The sequence below is a fragment of the Saccostrea cucullata genome, unplaced genomic scaffold (assembly GCF_032062105.1).
Source record: "Saccostrea cucullata isolate Sc308-1 unplaced genomic scaffold, CSIRO_AGI_Scuc_v1 ctg6407, whole genome shotgun sequence".
In the NCBI taxonomy this organism is placed as follows: domain Eukaryota; kingdom Metazoa; phylum Mollusca; class Bivalvia; order Ostreida; family Ostreidae; genus Saccostrea; species Saccostrea cuccullata.
The window spans coordinates 110,478-121,426 of NW_026940245.1; positions in this window are offsets into that span (position 1 = coordinate 110,478).

Genomic DNA, 10,949 nt, shown 5'->3' on the forward strand with positions numbered 1-10,949 from the left:
AAATTATAATTTAAGGGGTGCTTGTGAACAATGATTACTATACAAGTATTGTTTAAACTTCCTAAAAAGCATTTCATTGGCATCAAATCAAAATTTTAAAAAATATAGTGACTAAAGGCTGAATGGCTGATCATGATGGTTGCAAGTTAATCCAAGCGTTTTTGCCTTTAAAAACCAAAAGAGAAAGTAGAATTTTTTGAGTGTGACTAAAATGGGTAGCGAAACCCGGGCCGGGCCGGGATTTTCGATAATGAAAACCTGGTTTTTGATAATCACGATATAAATACTCATTCTTTCTTCATGAAATTTACGGACATAGTTTATTATTCTAAGATTGGCCTTCGCTGAAAGTTTTAGGTCAAAATGTTGTGTTTTTGAATGATTATCACCGATTGTCCTTTTCCAAGTGACTAAAATGGGTAGCGAGCCCGGATTACTCATTTTGGCGATTTAAACTTAATTTCGGCAGCATATTTACAATTATTTCATTTGGATCTTTGAAATTGAACTTAAACTACCTAAAACATTTAACTGTTGCAATAATAAATCACGATTATTGAAAATATACGCATTTTTTGAACACCCGGGATTGGTCGAAACCGGACACGTTCACCCGGGAAAAACCTTTTATTTCCGAAATACTTATCAGATAATGACATATAATTGAAATATAAATGACTCTTTTTTTATTTGCATATTTATATTAATTTTTTCCAATTTATTTCTTAGATGTATCTAGGTCAGGGACTGAAAAAAATCTTCATTATTTCTGTGGCAATCCGGAATTATATAATTTGTCCCGGGCAAACGCGTCCGGTTTTGACCTGTCCCGGGTCTATGAAAAATGACAAAAACCCTAATAATTGACATTTAATTTCATAATGATTGAACAATTTAACTATTTGAAGTTAATAAACAACCATTAAATGCAAATATCACAAACACTTTCGATGCATTAAGCTTAAAATCGCCAAAATGAGTAAACCGGGCTCGCTACCCATTTTAGTCACCTGGAAAAGGACAATCGGCGATAATCATCGAAAAACAAAACATTTTGACTTAAAATTCTCAGCGAAGGCAAAACCTATACTTATAAACTATGTCTGTAAATTTCATGAAGAAAGAATGAGTATTTATCTTGTAATTATCAAAAACCCGGCTCTCAGTTTTGAAATTCCCGGCCCGGCCCGGGTTTCGCTACCCATTTTAGTCACACTGTTCAAATGAAGGGCCAAGCCCTCTTCCAAGCAAGGGGGGATAATTATTAATTAATGAAAACTTAATTGCATCATTTAAAAATCTTCATCTCCAGAACAATTGGGCCAGGAAAGATGAAACTCATGTAGAGGCATCCTCAGGTAGTGTGAATTCAAGTTTCTTCAAATCATAACCCCCGGAAAAGGGCAGAGTCACAATTGCTGATCGAAGTTTTACATAGGAATATGAAGGAAAATCTTTAAAAATCTTCTTCAGAACCACTGGGCCAGGAAAGATGAAACTCATGTGGAAACATCATCAGGTAGTGTAGATTCAGGTTTGTTCAAATCATGATCCCAGGGGTGGGGCGTGGCCACAATGGACGATCAAAGTTTTACATAGGAATATATAGCATAAATCTTAAAAAATCTTTTTCTCCAAAACCATTGGGCCAGCAAAGACGAAACTCATGTGGATGCATCCTCAGATAGTGTAGATTTAAGTTTGTTCAAATCATGATCTCCGATCGAGGAATGGGCGGGGCCACAATGGTTGATCAAAGTTTTACATAAGAATATAAAGGATAAATCTTAAAAAATCTTTTTCTCCGAAACCATTGGGTCAGCAAAGACGAAACTAATGTGGATGCATCCTCAGGTAGTGTAGATTCAAGTTTGTTCAAATCATGATCCCCGAGGAATGGGCGGGGTCACAATGGCTGATCAATGTTTTACACAGGAATACATGGGAAAAATCTTTTTAAAATTTTCTTCTCAAGATCAGCAAAACAATGATTAATGATATGAATATGGAAAACATTATCAGTTAGAGTTAATTCAAGTTTGTTCATATCATGACCACTGGGGGTATGGTAGGGCCATAATAATAATCTTTACATAGAAATATACATCAAATCTCTTCTTCTCAAGTATGACTAAATTATACATGTAAGTTTTATTGATTAAGTGACATTCTCAAGTAATAAAAAAGTCAAACCCCCTCCCGAACGAGTAAACTTTTCAATTCTGAGCTGATTTGTGTTTTTGACTAGCCCATGTGTTCAGGTGAGCGATGTGGCCCATGGGCCTCTCGTTCATCTATACTCATGAAACAACTGTGAAAAGAAATTGCATATGATTGATATCATTATATTTGATTTTCAGATAGAAACTAAGATATCAAGTTGCCAGATATTATAAATTAAAAAAAACAACAACATAATTTTCTTTCATCTTTTTAAATATTGAAAAAGGGTGGGTGTTAGGGACAACCCTTTCCACGAGCACTGGTGATCCCGTAATGCAAATGAGATGCAATTTTTGAAGCATGATTTTCTGCGCACTGTTGATGAGAATTTCTTCACTTTCTGACTTTCCAGCATTTGACAATCAGTTCACCTACCTTTCATTTCCTTTATAGACACATGCTTTAAATTAATCAAATTGAAAGTATGACTCATTTTACAGTGATCCACTTCTCAACCCTTTTCAGTCTTCTGTACAGACCAATACATTCGCTTGTTTTGAATTTTCTGACCTCCGATAAAAATAAAAAAAAATATTTTAAAGTATGAAGAGAAATAATAGACTGGCAGTTAAGACATAGAACATTTCAAAGCGAAAGTTAATTTTGTGACGATATCAACATTGGAACAGACTGTTTATGGAAACAGAAAGGTAGAGTTTTGTTTTATTATGTTCCCCAAACGAATTTGGGGAACATATTGTTTTTACTCTGTTTCTTATTACTATTATTATTATTATTTTTCTTCCTGGGAAAATTTTGTACTTGAGTGATCTTGTAAACTACACATCTGACTAAGGTAAAATGTTTTTAGGGTCAGTAGACATGTTATGTAGATTTGCCGAACGAAGGTCATTTTGCGCGCACGTGCTTGCAAGAGCGCGCACGTGCAACACTTGAAATGACCGATTTAATTGATATAGGCATAACTTTACACATTTTTGATGAAATGCTTTGAAACTCATAATATAAGGATATATTTGGCATAGACAATATGACATGGTCAAAATAGCAAGATCTCACGCGCATGCACGTGTGCTTCGCTCTGACTGGCTGAAACTAAAGTCTCTATATCTTTCTTGTTTTTTGACGAAATCCTTTGAAATTTTGAACATAGCCATGCATTAAGATATCCTACAATATGATGTATAGCAATTATCACGAAAGCACGTGCATGCACGTGCGCTGCAATCTGATTGGCTGAAACTTTAAATAGCTATAACTCCCTTGGTTTTCAACCAAACAAGATGGGATTTGAAACATAGATAGATATAATGAACTTCTACTAGAAGGTTTGGTCACCATGCACATGCATACACGTGCGTGTACGTGCGCTGCAATCTGATTGGCTGAGACTTTAAATAGCTATAACTCCCTTGGTTTTCAACCAAACAGGATGGGATTTGGAACATAGATATATATAATGGACTTCTACAAGAAGGTATGGTCACCGTGCACATGTATCCACGTGCGTGTACATGCGCTGCAATCTGATTGGCTGAAACTTTAAATAGCTATAACTCTCTTGGTTTTCAACCAAACAGGATGGGATTTGGAACATAGATATATATAATGGACTTCTACAAGAAGGTATGGTCACCATGCTTATGTATGCAGGTGCGTGCGCGTGAAATGGGTAAAATCAAAAATACACTTGAATGAGCGGTTTTTTTTTTATACTTTTGGATTAAATACTTTACTATTTAGCATATTAAAATATATAGATTGTGTAGACAATATGATATGGTCATTACGCACATGCATGCACATGCGCACGCGTGCAATGCTAAAATTTGAATGAACTGAGCGTTGATAAAGTCTCAAATGCATAGATTTTGTCCTATTTAACGAAGCTTATAGGGAATATGGCACCAAAAAGGGAGTTGGGGAGCGTTTGGGGAACATCTGTAACGGTCCCCGTTACAATCAGCACTAGTTTATAACGAGCTCGAGTATAACAAAAATATACATACTTCATGGTTAACATCTGAAAATTTTATTTCTCAAAATCATGATTGCCTGATGCCTAGCCAATCTCTCGAAATTATTATAAGTTTACATAGTGTTTGCTATTCACTGCGAGTAATTCAAAAATATACATACATGTATCCAGGGTAACATTTGAATACCTATGTTTATTCACCAATCAAGGGCCCTTAGGGGGGCATGAACAAGTTATTACAATATGATTACACTGATTACAATTGCATATTATAGATGTTTAATGTAATATGACTAATAATTAAGTTTGACACGGAGAAGTGCAATACCACAAGTTGTATATCATCATGAAAATGTAGAATTTGTACCTCCCTCATACTGTATAGGCCGATGGTAGAGTGAATTTATATAGTTGTAAGTTATCCTTTTTTATATCAAAATCTGTATCAAATCGAATTAAAGAAGTTATGTAGCAACCTCTAATGATAAAACGCCGCTTAATGATACAAATTGCATTAGGCGTTGCAATTGCAACGCTTAATGCCATAAATTATTGAATTTTGATTTTTAATTTTAAGCTGACATTCTCAACCTAATGATAGAATTATATTAAGCGTCATAAATGCCTCTAGCAACACTGACGCTTAATGAAACAAGCAAATATCGACATAGCCGACGACTAATGATACACTTTAGTGTATCATTAAGCGTTGCAGTTGCAATCTTTAATGCAATACGATTTAGAAATGAATTGCAATATCTAAGAGACACACATATCTGCCTTTCTTATACAATGTGATATCATTTGCCAAATCATTTATATATACCCTTGTACTATATAAATGGAAATTATTGGAGTTTTGCTAAGTTTTCTAGCTAGTAAAGGGAACTTCTTGAAGCTCCGGATGTTTAAAGGACAGACTGTCACATAATTGAGAGATAGAGATACAAAGAGATAAATAAAATGATAACCAATTCTTTTTAAAAGAACCCTTATTTTACTGAAAATACAGGAAAAAACCCTAAAATCAATTCTAATTTGATACAACGATTTGAATAGTCCACCTAAAATATAGATAATATATTTGAATATTTTTTATCAAACCTTTGTAATTTAGATTTGATACAGCTTAATACATGTCACTGTAAACGTTTCAGATACTAGTATACATATCGAGTATGGCATGTCAAACGTTGCTATATTCGATAATCTTGTGATGTATATTCAAAATCTTGTGATGTATGTTCGAAATCTTGTGATGTATATTCAAAATCTTGTGATGTATATTCAAAATCTTGTGATGTATGTTCGAAATCTTGTGATGTATATTCAAAATCTTGTGACGTATGTTCGAAATCATGTGATGTATATTCAATATCTTGTGATGTATATTCGAAATCTTGTGATGTATATTCTATAAACTTGTGATGTATATTCTATAATCTTGTGATGTATATTCAATATCCTGTGGTGTATATTCGAAATCTTGTGATGTGTATTCTATAATCTTGTGATATATGTTCAAAATCTTGTGATTTATATTCAATATCTTGTGATATATATTCGAAATCTTGTGATGTATATTCATTAATCTTGTGATGTTTGTTCGATAATCTTGTGATGTATATTCGAAATCTTGTGATGTGTGTTCTACAATTCAGTGATGCGTGCAATACCGTATAGCCGGTTATTTTGGCGGGGATATAATTTTGGCCTATTTTGGCGAATTATAAAAATTCACCAAAATAAAAACCGCTAAATTTGTAGCCTACACACCTTGCGTTTGTAAATTCCCCATTTTTGAATGGTTACGGCAAATCACCGGTAGAGCTATCACCGGTAAATAAGTCAACAAATAGTTATAAATAAAGATATAATTAACTATACTGACCTTATTTATATTAAACAAAAATATTTAGTTCTATAAGTTTATCGTTTTTAATTTGGATTTCATCTCTGCCAAAACTTTTACTCCAATCTACCCTCAAGTTATAAAGGTGTCATGCTTGCTAAACAATGGGTTCAAATCATCTGTCATTTAAACGGCACACTCATGACCAATGACGTTTTTTCAACAATTAATGTTTTAAACTACATGTACTTGTTATAATTAAATAACTGGTATCAATAAATATCTACAGTGTATGTGTGAAAGTAATTGCGCTTGGGGTGGTTTGTTTACGTAAACACAGACAGCGCTTGGAATGCATTGTCAGCAAAATGTAAACGGATTTAATTAGCTACGGAAAACGATTAGTTCGTGCCCTACTTTCGTTTTCAATTTAATACAAATATTTTACTTCTTTAAAAATGTTCTTTACATTATTTATGCAGTTCAAATAAGAGCTACATCTGAATTTCCATATTTGGGGTGTGATTTAACAATAGTATCTGCATATTTCCGAGGATTTCCCGACACTTTGGCAAGTTTGGGAGGGTTGCAATCGTAACAAGAGCGTATTCTTAACCTGCGACTTAATTGTCATAAATTTGAATTCACCAAAATATTATCCACCAAAATTAAATAAATTAAAAAATATATGTACTTAAACTTTATCGCCAATGGTGAGGGTTTGGGGGCAAAGGGGTCTCCTGTCAATCGGTCACATTTGTTGTACATGTTGCATTTGGATGCCATATGCATTGATCAAGTAAAGGGAGTAATCGGTATATAAAATTCAATCAAAACGTTTACACTTTTTTTGTGTGAAACATGCCAGTCAAAATCGGCCCCAAAAAAAAAATTAAAACAAGCTGTAAATGAATATAGGTAAATTTATTAGTATCTATGGGATTTCCAACGGTTTGTAGGAAGGCCAGATTCCAAGATTACATTGATATTATGAATAAAAACTTGCAAAACAAAGGCCATAAAAAGGAAAATTTGAACATTATTTATGATATTTTAATTCTGAAAAAATGAAAAATATTATGAATAATTGAAAAACAATACCTGTAGTTTCTTTTCCCATTTGAAATATAAAAAGATTTACATCGGGCTATTTTTAAATTCAATTAAGTAATTAGAATAATTACTTAAAAGGAGTGATATTACGTAATCTATGTAGTTGAAATAAAAGAATTTTGCATTCTTTTGAATTTTTATAGGATAAGGGGTATTTCTAATTTGAAAAAACTAAGATTGTCGATGGAACCTACAGCCAACTGCCATCTAATTTTATATACCAATGAATATATTAAATGGAATTACAACAAACATAAATACATGAAACAAATACATATCTGTATATTTATTTTAATTTTGTATATGCTAGAGTATTCACATTCAAACCTAAATATTTACATACTCTCGGTTTTCCCTTTGTAAACCTGCACTAAATTGCAATATACCAAATTGCAGTGTTTTGAATTCAGCTCGAGGTTAAACCCCAAACCCTTGATTGAAATTGAACCTTTCTATAAACTTCGTCTCTTCACAACAAATATACATGCATATTGTAACAAGAATAAAATGTTGTACCGGAAGTAGAGAATAACATTTCATCCAAATCCGTGAAAAAAAAAACTAAAAAAAAAAACTGATAATCCAGGATTAACCCTTTAAAACTTACTGGACTGTACGCAATATATGGTTCATAGAAATATGAATTTACCTTTTCCCTGTAATCTCTTTATAGGGCAGTAAACGTTTCTTTTTAAATTTAGCGTAAATATTTATGATTTAATATTTTTATAAGATTATAAACCAAAGGAAACGACCATTTTTTTTAATCTTTAGGGTTGAAAAAAATATCGATCTTTCAACGTTTAAAACCTCAGAAAAAACAAATTAAGTAATAAGTTGTTTACTAAAAAGTTTATATCACTTTTTTCTATATTAACCCAAAGTTGCCCTGGAGCCTGCGGGTTTTTACCCCAAAAAACATAACAAAAAAGATCTAAAATTTAGAAGAGTTTTTGAATATGAAAGAAATATTTCCCGCTGAGCTGAGAACGTGTCTAATTATATTTCCGTATATAAAATGTACATGGGAAAGAATATTGACAATTGTAATTTTCATTAAGAAATTATTGTATATCGAGAAATCAAAAATTTAATTTCGGATTTCATTACATCAAATAACGATCTTTGAGAAGTATGAACATTTGATTGAAATAATTCAAAGAATGGGTATGTTTTAACCTTGCTCCAGACATTCTTGCAACAAGACGAAGTACATGTGAACCGTGCTGCACAAATTACAACCAATCAATGCAGTTTGTTAATCAGGAAGTATTAACCATCAGAAAAAAAAGGCTTGAAACAGCCGGCAAACAGCTACATTCTCATTTGTTCTTAAGTATTCAGTTTCGGCAATTCGTTGTACTGAAAACAGAACAATGCAGTAAGTAACTTTCATTAATATTTGAAAATAGAAAAAATCATATTATATTTATATTGCACAAATGTGTTTGATACAAGATGAAACTAAACTAATTTATATCTATAGTAATGATCGTGTTGCATATACTTTTGGCAGCATACCCTCTGAATTTAATTTTATCAATCAATGCCGTTCGTTTGTTCATAAGTAATATATTGTCTTATTTTTACTTCGTACAAATGCTTAACAAAATATCTATAAATTTATTGGAATGATTTAAAAAATTTTAACAGAATTAGTATTTTCATACATATGCAGATGATTAATGATAATATACGCTCGTACGTGTATGTCGTATGAAATTATTTTGTTGAATGAAACTCATTTCTTTTTTCAATGTACAATAAGATTTTGACTTTAAAATTTAAAAAAAACTTTTTATAAGATTGTGTCTCTTGACTCGGGCCCCACGGAACTTGAGGCAGACTTAACCTCAAAAAAAATTTGATTACCTACATATCTTCAACACCTGCATACAAGTTTACATATCTCAGTTGATTCGATACGCTACAGCATACACGTATGAACTATTTCTAAAACGAGGCAAACAAGCAAGTTGATAGACAAAACGCTATCACAGTTGTACGTTTAAAGAAATCATTTCGTAAGTTCTATGGTTGATATCATGACCTTGCCAGCAAATACAATTTATCATTGAGACAAATGCTAACTGCAGGTGCTCATCTTTATTGTTAGTCCCTTATTTATACATTGAATTGACGACGCATTTTTCCGTATTCATGACAATCATGACATGAAGCACAAAGCGGATGTGACCGGTCACAGGGGGTGCTCGCTCATCCATGGCACCAATCTCACCTCTGAGTTTTAGGCCCGTTTTGCTGCTCCTATATTGTATTGTTTTATGGACTTTGAGATTGAATACTTTTCCTTATCTCCATATCCTTCATCCCTGTTAACTTTTTTAACTATTGAATTGATCTATAAATTTAAAAAAAAAAAAAAAAAAAAAAAAAATTTTGTGAAGCAATATTGAAAAACACAAAAATTTATGTCCATCACAAAGCAATTTTGCAAATCTAGTTTATGGATCAGTTCTTCAAAAGAAATATATCCCCATGAACCAATAATTTTTTCAAACCACCAAAACCTCTCGAAAAAGTAATTTTTTAGTAAAGTCTAGTTTGACTTCTATAACATTTAAAAAAAAAAGATTTTGATTAAAGCTAAAGATGTCTCATGATCCCGGGGATGGTGAAATAAGATAACGATAAATAGACGGTTTTACCTTCTGAAAATATGGCATTATTTTATCTAGTTGACAAAATGAAATAAATTGGAAGTTAAATAATATTTTGCCAATAACACTTGTCATTAACAATTTTTCCAAAATTAAATATACTTTGCTGATATAAAAAAAAGAACTGCCAATCATTTACCATTGTACATTGGTATATTACTTAAGCACCTATAACAGGTTAAGTCGACCTCTGTTTTGGGAGAATTCAATATGGGGGGTTTTTTTTATGCACCCGGATGGAAAGGTTTGGGAGCATATTGTTTTATCCTGTCTTTTTGTCTGTTTGTCTGCAAACCTTAACCTTTGTTAAACTTTTGAACCATGAAAGATAGAGACTTTATATTTGGTATGCTTACTTCACTAATGAAGTTCTTTCAAATAACACAGAGGTCAATGACCATCTGACCTTGACTGTGACCTATATGCTAAAATATCTTTTTGAAATTTGTTGCCGGGGTAAAAATGATTCACAACCACATTTGTTTTTACCATGAAATTTAATTCAGATACATTAGTGGGATGAAATACAATCATGTAGAAAATATCTAATTAATAAAAAGTTAAAAAGGGGCCACTACCTTTGCAACTTATTAATCTTTTCCTAATAAGCAATTTGTAAAATTATCAAAACTTAAATACATTTATATATCAATCTTGTCACAATAATGTTCATTATTATCATTTTTTTTTAATTTAATTTTTTTTTTTTTTTTTTTTTTTTTTTCATATAAAATATTTTATGTTTTTAGCTATTTGTTGTGTATGCAATTCAAAAGAAAATTGAAGTTGTCTCCCTTGTTCAAAACAAAAGGGGAATCCGTCGTCATACAATTATAATACAGGTTTTTCAAAAATTTTTTAAAAAATTTTAACAAAGAATAGTCTTAAAAATTTCTAGTCTTGTATTTTGAAGTTCCCCACCTCTGAAAAATTTCAAAGAACCTGGTGCATGATTTTCTTAAACTCTCACCCAGGGCGAAACTTGTACACGATCACTGAAAATAATTACGAGTCAATACGGGGTTATTTCTTCATCTGTACACTTGGAACAATACAACGAGGTTAGGATTAGCTCTCACCTGTAAAAAAAAAGCAACTTGTCTCTGAGGAAACAAAGGAAATAATTTAATATTATATTATC